The 10,764-nt window shown below is 44.3% G+C and overlaps 1 protein-coding gene and 1 non-coding gene across 9 annotated transcripts in view; both read left to right on the forward strand.

The window, feature by feature from the left end:
* Palm2akap2 (PALM2 and AKAP2 fusion) overlaps positions 1–10,764 on the forward strand; it is a 477,882-nt gene that overhangs the window by 339,661 nt on the left and 127,457 nt on the right. The gene's annotated exons all lie outside the window — the stretch shown is intronic.
* LOC121827708 (U6 spliceosomal RNA) lies at positions 3,321–3,422 on the forward strand. The gene has a single exon (XR_006070022.1). It is a non-coding gene; the product is annotated as a U6 spliceosomal RNA (small nuclear RNA).

A 10,764-nucleotide genomic window follows, 5' to 3' on the forward strand; every position in this document is an offset into this window, starting at 1 on the left:
CAGAGGTTTACAAAATGAGTCATCTGAAGTTAATGAAATAAGCGCCGTGCAAATGAAATGCATGAAAATCATCACATGGATTAAGGCTCTTTAATGAACAGGACCAGCGGCCCCACTGTACTGGGTTGGGTATGAAGGAAACTGCCTCCTCTCTTCTGTTGTGTTTTAGTTAACAAAGCCTGGATGCGGAGGACTTCCTCCTGTCCCGCCTTGGATGACTTGAATTTTCAGTACGTGCCATTTCTGAATGTTTTCTTCTGGAAACATAAAACCACAAAAGCCTTCCTTTTGTTTTGTGTTGTTGTTTTGAGACATGGAAAGGTGGTAGGAGGGACAGAGGAGGAGTTGGAAGGAGGGGAAGGGGGCAGGAGAAGATTTGATCAACCCACATGATGTGCATTGAATGAAGAGCTTATTTCCATTTTGTTATGTATTTATTTATTTGTCATACTGGGGGGTTGAACCCAAGGCCTTGTTTTTGCCAGGCAAGCACTCTATCAACTAAGCCCCAGACCCCAACTTTTATATTGAAAATACTTTCTAAATATATCAATGTAGACAGGAGCATCATATGAACCTGTTTGATAGTTCAAAATTGCTCAGTGTAGTTGGTTGAATTGTGAATCATAAAACATTGCATCTTACTGGACAGTGGTGGCACACACCCTTAATCGCAGCACTTGGGAGGCAGAGGCAGGCAGATCTTTGTAAGTTTGAGACCAGCCTGATCTACAGTTCTAGGACAGCCAGGGATACACAGAGAAACCCTGTCTCAAAAACAAAAACAAAACAAAACAAAACAAAACAAAACACTGTATAGCTAAAGGATTATTTGAGAAGAAAAGGGAGACAAGAGAGGGTAATAAAGGGATTAATATGATCCAGGTATGCCAGAATGAAGCCTGTCATTTTGAACAATTAATGTATACTACTAAAAAACTTCAGGGGGATGGAGAGATGGCTCTTCAGTTAGGAGCATGCACTGTTCTTCCAGAAGACTAGAGTTCAATTCTAAGCATTCAGGTGAGGTGGTGCACAATCCAGATCCAGGAAGAACTGATACCTCTGACCTCCTTGGGCATCTGTACATACATGTGCATACCCATACATACATGTATACACCCATGCACAGATCTAAACAACATAGATGATTAAGAATATTATTTTAAAAATCAGCTAGGTATGGAGGCACACACCTTTAATCACTCTGGAGACAGTCAGAAAGATCTCTGTGAATTCCAGGCCACCCAGGGCTACATAGAGAGGGGATCATTCCTGGTGATCCTTCCTGTAAGCCCAGCACTTGGGAAGCCGAGGAAAAAAGTTGATGAATGGGAAGAGATGGGTATAGAGGTCAGGAACTAGAAAGGGAACCATGAGGAGGAAATAAATAAATAAATAAATAAATAAATAAATAAATAAATAAATAAATAAATAAATAAAAAAGACTTTCGGGGAGAGCGGGTAATAAAACATATGTGATATGAAAGTGAGGGGAGGGAATAGTGGGTGGGAGGGTGTATACACTGGGGTGGAGGTTGAGGAGATTGGGGGGGGATGAACCAAAACTAAATATAAAGATTCCTTAGAGAAACCTACTACTTTGTTAGCTAATTAAGATAAAGACCATTGCCCTCCCCCCCTTCACCCTAAGAAACATCTGTCCTAACTTCAGGCATCTGTGAACGTGATTTTAACTTAGAGAAAGTATCTTTGTAGATATAATTAAGAATCTTGAGATGAGATCACTCCACTTTTACCAGATGGTGCTAAAGTGAATGACATGTGTCTTTCTAAGAGATAGAAGAAAGAAGCAGGCATGTGTGAGGCCATATGAAGAGACAGAGGCCGGCCAGAATAGGAGTTCTGCAGCCTCGAGCTAAAACCGAACGGGGAGGCGAAGGGTAGCTGGGGGCAGCCCATGTGTGAGGGCTCTGTGTAAGCCCTAGCACACCGAAAAAACTAAACTCCAAACTGACGAAGCTCCAAAAGCTGGAAGGTGCTAGAAAGAGCTTCCTCAGAGCCTGGTGAGGAAAGCAGCAATAACAATGAAGATTTCAGATGGTGGCGTTCCAGAGATGTGAGAAAATGAATTGCTGTGTTTTTTAAAGTACTCTCTCTGCGGCAATTTGTTACAGCCACCCCAGGAGACTAATACACTAAAGGTTCTACCATGTGGTCTGGTATGGTGGTAGAATCAGGCAGATCTCTGTGAGTTCAAGACAGCCTAGTCTACATAGTGAGTTCTAGGCCAGCCAGAGCTATACAGTGAGATCCTGCGTTTCTACCGAGAACAGTGCTCACTACCAATGCTACAGAGCCTGAAAACCAGTACTGTACAGATCCGTCCCAGCAGCTCGCTTCGCTGTGCTTGTCCTTTGTTTGGGGAGAAATGTTGACTTTATTTCAGCTTATGTCATCACTGTTTACCACAAGAAAAGGGCAATCAGACTTCAGGAGCACTTCGAGTTGTCTTTTTCTGTGTTAATGTTTCTTCGGACACTGAATGAATGAGTGTGTCCATGGCATGGATTATTGTTTGCTAAAACTTGCCTGGCTATGGGAATCCCCTTTGCGGCAGAAACAGGAACTTTCCAGGCTGCTGCTTTAAAAGTTCAGATGTCAGAAGATGTGAAATTAAAAATGAGTGCTGCCCCCTCCCCTGTAAAGTACTTGGGATTGGACACATGCTAGGCAAATACTTCATTGCTGAGCTATAATCACAGCTCCTTACAAACAAACAAACAAAAGCAGAGAAAGAGACAGACTGGGCTTGACCTTGCTGCTTTGTTTGGCCAACCTTCCAAGTAGGTTCTGCACCACTGGGCCTAAGTCATCAAGACAGAGGTCAGGGACTTGTCTGTCTCGTCATTTCTTGGCTATTTCTTTTTGTTTTTGTAGTCCTGGGCATTGAACCCAAGACTTTGAACATGTTAGAATATTCTAGACAATCTACCACTGAGCTATATCCTTTTGAAACAAGGTCACACTATGATTGTTCAAGCAGGCCTTGAATTTGCCATCCTCCTGCCTCTGTCTCTTAAGTAACTGTGATTAGAGGCCTGCAATGCCCGACATGGCTGATCAGCTCCCTCTGCACAGGGAATGAGGCTCAGACCTCTTCACCCTGACTCCAGGGCACCTCTCGCCATATCTTCCACTACATCTCTGCATCCGTCCCTGCCCTCTCCATCCAGTCTTTAGCCAGTCACCTTTCAATCCCATGAGTCCCTCTGTCTGAGGCCCTTCCGGCCTCCTCACTCCTTAGAACAGACCAAACTCAAGGGCAGGTGCCTCGTTTTTTAAAGCCCCATGGCTCTGCTTTCTTTGGCATTACATGTACTAAAATTGGAATGAGGCAAAGATTAGCATGTCCCCTGCTGAAGGATGACACACAAATTGGGGAAGTGTTCCTACTTAAAAACAAAAAACAAACCAATTTGGCTTTTACTCACAGTTTCCTGGCTAGCTAGCTCCTCCCCTCTGCCCCTTCCCAGCCTGGTTCATTCTTCACGTTGAGTGCTCAGATGTCCCCTCCTCCCATGGCATTTTCTGTCCAGTATTCTTGCTGGATGTTCTCACAAGACCTAGCACATCTCCATCATAACTAGATGCGATAAATTTAAAAAAGAAAGAAAGAAAGAGAGAGAGAGAGAGGGAGGGAGGGAGGAAGGAAGGAAGGAAGGAAGGAAGGAAGGAAGGAAGGAAGGAAGGAAGGAAGGAAGGAAGGAAGGAAGGAAGGAGGAGTAGAAACCTTGCCTAGCATGTGTGGTCCTAGGTTCAGTCCCTTTGTGGTGGTGCAGGAAGTCAGGAGGATTGAGGTGGAGGCAGGAGGATTGCTGAGAGTTTAAGAATAGCTTGGCTACATGGAAGTTTGAGGCAAGTCTAAGCCACTTAACAAGTTCCTGTCTCAAAAATACAAGAAAATTGAAAAATACAAAAAAAAAAAAAAAAAAAGAAAGAAAGAAAGAAAAGAAAATCTCACCAGGTGTGGTGGTGCATGCCTTTCATTCCAGTACTCACACTCAAGAGGGAGAAGCAGGAAGAATTCTTCGGCAGGTGGATCTCTGTGAGTTCCAGGTCAGGCTGCTTCTCCAAAGTGAGTTCTAGGCCAGCCAGGGCTACACAGCGTGATTCTCTTGTAGCACACAGTTCCTTTTTTCACCTTCTAGAGGCTCTGAAACTTCAGTTCCTTTAAAAAAAAATCAGGGCTGGAGAGATGGCTCAGAGGTTAAGAGCACCGACTGCTCTTCCAGAGGTCCTGAGTTCAATTCCCAGCACCCACATGGTGGCTCACAACTATCTGTAATGAGATCTGGCACTTTTTCTGTATGCATAATAAATAAATCTTAAAAAAATATTTTAAAAAATCAATCTCCTCCCTTCCCTCCTTCTTTCCTTCCTTCTTTTCTTTCTTTTTTTCTTCCCTTAAAATAAGCCAGGCAGCCGGGCGGTGGTGGTGCACTCCTTTAATCCCAGCACTCAGGAGGCAGAGGCAGGTGGATCTCTGTGAGTGCGAGGCCAGCCTGGGCTACCAAGTGAGTTCCAGGAAAGGCGCAAAGCTACACAGAGAAACCCTGTCTTGGAAAACAAAACAAAACAAAAAGCCAGGCAGTGATGTGCACACCTTTAATCCCAGCACTGGGGAGGCAGAGACAGGCAGATCTCTCTGAGTTCTAGGCCAGCCTGGTCTACAGGGCGAGTTGCAGGACAGCCAGGATTACACGAAGAAACCCTGTCTTGGAAAACAAACTAACAACAACAACAACAACAAAAAGGTCTTATGTAGCCCAGGCTGACCTCAAACTTTTTATGTAGCTAAGGGCAACTTTGAATTCTAACTTTCCTATTTCAGCCTCTGCCTCTGCTACCACACCCACTTAGTTCCCTTTAGCTTTTAAAAAACACAGGCAGCACCCTTTTCATTCCTATTATTCCCATCCCTATTATAGCTGAATACCATTTGATTTACGAGTGTGCCAGTATGTCACTGTTTGGGGTTTTGTTTTGGGGTACTGGGGCAGGAACCCAGGGCCTGGCACATGCTAAGCAAGTGTTCTGCTGTGAGCTGCATCCCCAACCCTGTTTCGTTTTGGTTTTGTACTTTCTCAAGTTGATGGACTTAGGGGTTGTTCCTGCTTGCTGTCAGTAACACTACGATACACACAAGTTTCCAGGGAGGTAGCCGAAGAGAGGAGGCCGTGCTTAACCCCTCGGGAAATGTGTTACAGAGTTATGGCTGCACAGTTGCTCTTTGGGAATTTCAACCTGTTGGAATGAGCAGCATTTAGTCTAGTCAACCAGGCTGGTTGTGAAAACCTGCATTTAAAATAAATAAATAAATAAATAATTTTTTTTTTTTTTTTTTTTTTTTTTGGTTTTTCGAGACAGGGTTTCTCTGCGTAGCTTTGCGCCTTTCCTGGAGCTCACTTGGTAGCCCAAGCTGGCCTCGAACTCACAGAGATCCGCCTGGCTCTGCCTCCCGAGTGCTGGGATTAAAGGCGTACGCCACCACCGCCCGGCATAAATAAATATTTTAAAAAAATATTAGAAAAAGAAGAGTGCAAGAGGGTAAGAAGAGGTCTCAGAAGTTTGCCTCTGCCAGTAACAACTGTACTAAAGAGCTCTTCTGTTTACCAGGAAAAGTCACAACAGAGTTTATAGACACTAAATGGGCTCTCATCCTCTGAACCCACATGGACAATAGATCACAGTCTTCAACAAGCTAACTCTGGAAGGCCTGTGGGCAGAGTAACCAGGCTACCAGGAACTTTCATCTGGAGACAGTTGTGCCATCCATGTATGGGTGTTCTGTGATGATATGTCCTTTGACGATGCCGGAACTCCTCCCAGGAAGAGGTTAGGTATTCCTGGAAACAATTCAATCTTAAAAGATATGAGTAGCAGTATGACCTCTTGTATGGAAAACAGGGTCAATCTGGACAACGAACAAGCTAGAAGGTCTTGGATTGTTTTTATTGAAATGTGTTTGTTTTGTGGAGTTGCTTTCATCTGGTCCATGATATAATGTTACTTCTCTAGTAATTCTGGAGTAATCCAGGTGTGTGTGTGTGTGTGTGTGTGTGTGTGTGTGTGTGTGTGTGTGTGTACATTTGGCATGGCTCCTCAGATACCATTTACCTTTGGTTTTGAGACAGGGTTGCTCACCGGCCCTGGAGCTCACCAAGCAGGCTAAGCTGGCTGCCCTGGGAGTCCTAGGGACCCTTCCCACCTCCCCAGCATTGGGAGTATGAACACGTGCCACCATGCCTGGCTTGTTAACTTGGCTTCTGTGGGTCAAACTCCAATCTTCAAGCTTGTGAGCACTTTACTGACTAAGCTCTTTTCCTGTCGTCTAATTACTTATAATGAAAAGAAAATACCTTCGCTGACCTCCTCAACCCTGGGATGTAATCTGTTATTACAAGCCCACTTGGGTCAGGTGAGAGGGAACAGACGGCACTTCCCAGCCCTCCTGCTTGAAACTGTCCTTTAAAAACCCTGCCCAGGGAAGAACTCGGTGTGGCTGGGAGAGGCCAGGGCAGGGCAGGTTTGGGAAGACCGGCTTCAAAGCTGCTTCCGGCTCCGCCTTTCTGCTGTTGGTAGCTTGTATTGCACCCTCAAAGCCACTTCTCTCCTAGAAACCTGATCATCAAATACTCCATTTTCTATCAATAACAACACATCTCCAGTCCTGGATAACAATACATGGCTTCTTCAATGCTAACGGGGTGGGTTCTACTATGTTCTCTTGTTCTATGCATATTAAGACTAAAAACTAGCCTGGTGTGGTGGTGCAGGCAGATTTCTGTGAGTCTGAGACCAGCCTGGGCTGCATAATGAAAACTGATCTTTAAAAAAGAAAGAGAGAGAGAGAGAGAGAGAGAGAGAGAGAGAGAGAGAGAGAAACCTTGTTTAGAAAAAAAGCCTTGTATTCTCATTATATCTGCAGTATTTCTTTTCCTTGCTTAAGCCATAAACAAGACTGGCACCCAGTAGGCAAGTTAGAGGCTGTGGGTAGAACAGCTGAGGACACATTTCCAAGTCAAGGAAGGTTCTGGGTAGACAGCTGCATGCAAAGAGAATGCTTCTCTCCGTGTGAAACGTGTCACTGGGAAAGACACTGTCCCCTGAGACGGGCAGATGTTCTCTGTTACAAAGGCAGGGAAAGCGTTTTTGACTCTTCCTGTGGTGAATGGAGGTCACAGGTTATAGCTTTCTTTGGCTTTGGGTATAAAAAGCCACTCTGGAGAGCCTTTTGTTGCTCGTGGTGGAGATGCACTCGCCCTTTGTTCTCGATGATGGCAACCTTGCGGGGCGTTGTTTTGTGTTGGGGGCCCAGGACAAAAAGACACATCTGGGACCAGAAGTCAGTCTACACTGTGCACTCACAGAGAGGTTGCTCTAAATTTGTTCCCTGGCTAAAGGACATTTTCACCATGCCTTCCTTTTTTTAGGTCTCTGAGTCAGTCTATTTAAGGTAGTGGATGGGCTGTGGGGGTTGGCCATGGTGGGGAGGAGGCAGCCCAGGCTCAGATGGCACAATTTTCACAGTACTTCCTCTTTGAGAGTAACGGTCTTAAGTTTTCTTCAAAATACATCTTTTCAAGGGGGTATTGTAGTGTACGCCTTTATTCCTGACATTTGAAAGACAGGCAGGAGGATCTCTGTGAATTCAAGGGCAGCCTGGTCTACTTAGTAAGTTGCAGGTCAACCAGGGCTGCATGTCAAGATTCTGTCTCAAAAAGAAAAAAAAAAAAAGAAAGAAAAAAAAAAAAGAAAAACCCAAGTCCAAACATATTTTTATCTGAGTGTGATTGCCTAAGTGCAATCCCAGCACTTAGGAGGCTGAGACAGGAGAATTACTGTGAGTTCAAGTCTATCATGAGCTGTGTGAAAGACTCTGTCCTTCATTTTTTACATAATACACACATTTGTAGCTGTATGGGATGGTGTATGCCTATAACCCCAGCATATTGTATAACTTCCGAATGCTGAATGTGAAGCCAGGCTAGGCCACACAAAAAAGCCCATCTCAAAGAAATCAGACCCCACTCTACCTCTGAAAGGCTCAGGAAACCTCACTGAAGAAGAAGAGGGCAGGAAGAATATAAGAGCCAGGGTATAGAAAGAATACAAGAAATACTGTGTTCTCAATGTGATATGGTTGTTGTGGTTACCCACACAAGACCTGCACAAAATCAAACCAGTTGAAAGTCCAGTACTGGGCCTGGAGTGACACTTCCTTCAGTAGTTAAGAGCGCTGGCTGCTCTTCCAGAGGACCCAAGACAGATTCCCAGCATCCACATGACAGCCCACAACCATCTGTAACTCCAGTTCCATGGCATTCAGTGCCCTCTTCTGGTCTCTGGGTGCACTGCAGGCATATGGTGTACAGACATTCATGTAAGCAGAACACCCCAGACACAAAATGAAAATAAAAGTTTAAAAAGCTTTTTTTTATATATATAAAAAATGTGGATATTGTGGTGCACCCCCTTAGTCCTAGCATCTGGGCACAGAGGCAGGCAGATTCCTATGAGTCTGAGGCCAGCCCGATCTACATAGTGACTTTATAAACTGCCCGATCTACATAGTGACTTTATAAACTGAGCTATTGGCAACTGATGGCTGCTGGAGAAGGGAGAGTATTTTTCTAAAGGGATGTGGTCTCCAGCAGGCTGCCTAGACTCCAGGGTATGGCTCACATCCATGTGATACGGGCAGTGCTAATGTGAGTCAGGAAATTATTTTTAAAAAAATAAGTTATGGAGCTGGGAGGATGGGGTGTTGGGGGGAGCGAAAGGGGGAAAGCAAGGGGTAGATATGATCAAGATACATATATGAAAATTTCAAAGAATAAATTAAAAATATTACATTTAAAATCACACAAAACAAACAAACAAAATCTAGCCCGGAATGGAAATGTCTGTGATTCTAACACTTGGAAAGTAGAGACAGGAGGATAAAGAGTTCAAGGCTAAGGTGCTGGAGAGATGGCTCGGTGGTTAAAAGCACAGGCTGCTCTTCCAGAAGACCCAGGTTTGGTTCCCAGTGCCCATGTGGCAGCTCACAATTACTTATAATTCCAGTTCCAGGGGATTCAATTGCCTCTGTCGGCACTGCGTGCATGTGGTGCACATACATGCAAACACCCCTTCCCATAAAATAAAAATGGATAAATCTTTAAAAAAGAAAACCAAAAAAAATTTTTAGGTGAAATACATATGAAAGGACTTGTCATAAGCGACTCTACTCCATCGACACTGTAGCTTTCATTCCTGGGTGCTGCTTCTTAGTGTCTACTCAAATGAGTGTCCACTAAATGAAGCCACACCTCCTCAGGTTCGTGTAGATGAGTGAGGGTCATGGGTGACAAATCAGAGGCCCCAGGTACCTTCTGAGCCGTTTTGTTTTCTCACTGTGTTCTCTCGCTAATAGTAACAGTCAGAATGGATTGTTTGTTCTGAGCTAGGAACTGTGCCAAACCCTTACACACACACCATCTCCTTTATTTTTGTTCTTGTTCTCTTCTGTCTATCCCATATAATCCTCAAAACAACGCTACAAAGAAAAGCTATTCCTAATCCTTTTCACAGATGTGGTCAAGACTGCGGTAGGTGATGTTAGCTCACGTACCAAAGCTCCAGAAGCCGGATTTTGAACCAGACAGAAAGATACTTAGTAGCCAAGAGGGATGACTGATGATTCATCCTAAGACTGAGATGGCTAAGGCAAGAGGATTATCAGGAGTTTGAGGTCAGCCTTGGCTACATAGTGAATTCCAGGCCAGCCTGGGTTACAGTGTGAATTCGCTTGTTGTTGACTTAAAGTTCAATTTCACGGGATAGTCTGTGTTTTTATTTGTTGAGTCTAGAAGTCGGAGGCAGGAGAGTGCTGCAATCATGGTGATTGCTGTGCTTTGATATTTATTTATTTAGTTGTGGGTTTGGATTTTTTTCTTTTTTAATTTCAAAACTGACAACCGTGCAAATAAAAAACTACAGTTTAGCTCAAACATCTGTTTCTTGACATTTTATTGGGCTTTTGGAGACAAGGTCTTGCTATGTAGCCCAGGCTAGCCTCAAACTTGTGGCAACACTTCTATCTGAATCTCTCAAGTGCTGGGATCACAGCCGTGAGCCACCAGCCCTGGCTTTGGTTTGATGATCTTAAGTGGCCTTGGTTTTGGTTCTAGAATCAGGCAGTACTTCTGTAAGATATGAGAAACGCTACCGTTGGCTGGACAGATGGTTTTGTAGCCTGAAAGGAGATAAAAAGGACAAAAACAAGCGGCAAAAGTGTATTGGTTGTCTCGGGGCTGCTTCCTTTGTAGAGGAGGGGTCTGGAAGACAGAACAATAGAAGTGATGGGTTAGCTGCAGATCCACTTCAGGTTCCTTTGTGAGCCAAAGGATGAAAGGGTGTAAGCATTGAAGCAGAAGCCCTTTGTAATGCTCTGCTTGGAAAACTTGGCTGTCTCTCACTGGCCTGATTTCTTAAAGGCTTGTATAACGTCTTACTTGCTTTCAGTCTGATGACAAATAACTTCCATGTGCATGGCTCCATTTTGATTTTGCTCTGGAGTTTCAGTTAGGGTTTCTAGTGCTATGATAAAATACCACAACCGAAAGCAAGCTGGGGAAGAAAGGGTTTATTTGGCTTATAATTCCACATCATTGTCCCTAATTGAGGGAAGTTAGGGCAAGAACTCAAACAGGACAGGAACCTGGAGGCAGGGGCTGATGCAGAGGCCATGGAGGG

Source organism: Peromyscus maniculatus, chromosome 2 (assembly GCF_049852395.1).
Source record: "Peromyscus maniculatus bairdii isolate BWxNUB_F1_BW_parent chromosome 2, HU_Pman_BW_mat_3.1, whole genome shotgun sequence".
Lineage (NCBI taxonomy): Eukaryota > Metazoa > Chordata > Mammalia > Rodentia > Cricetidae > Peromyscus > Peromyscus maniculatus.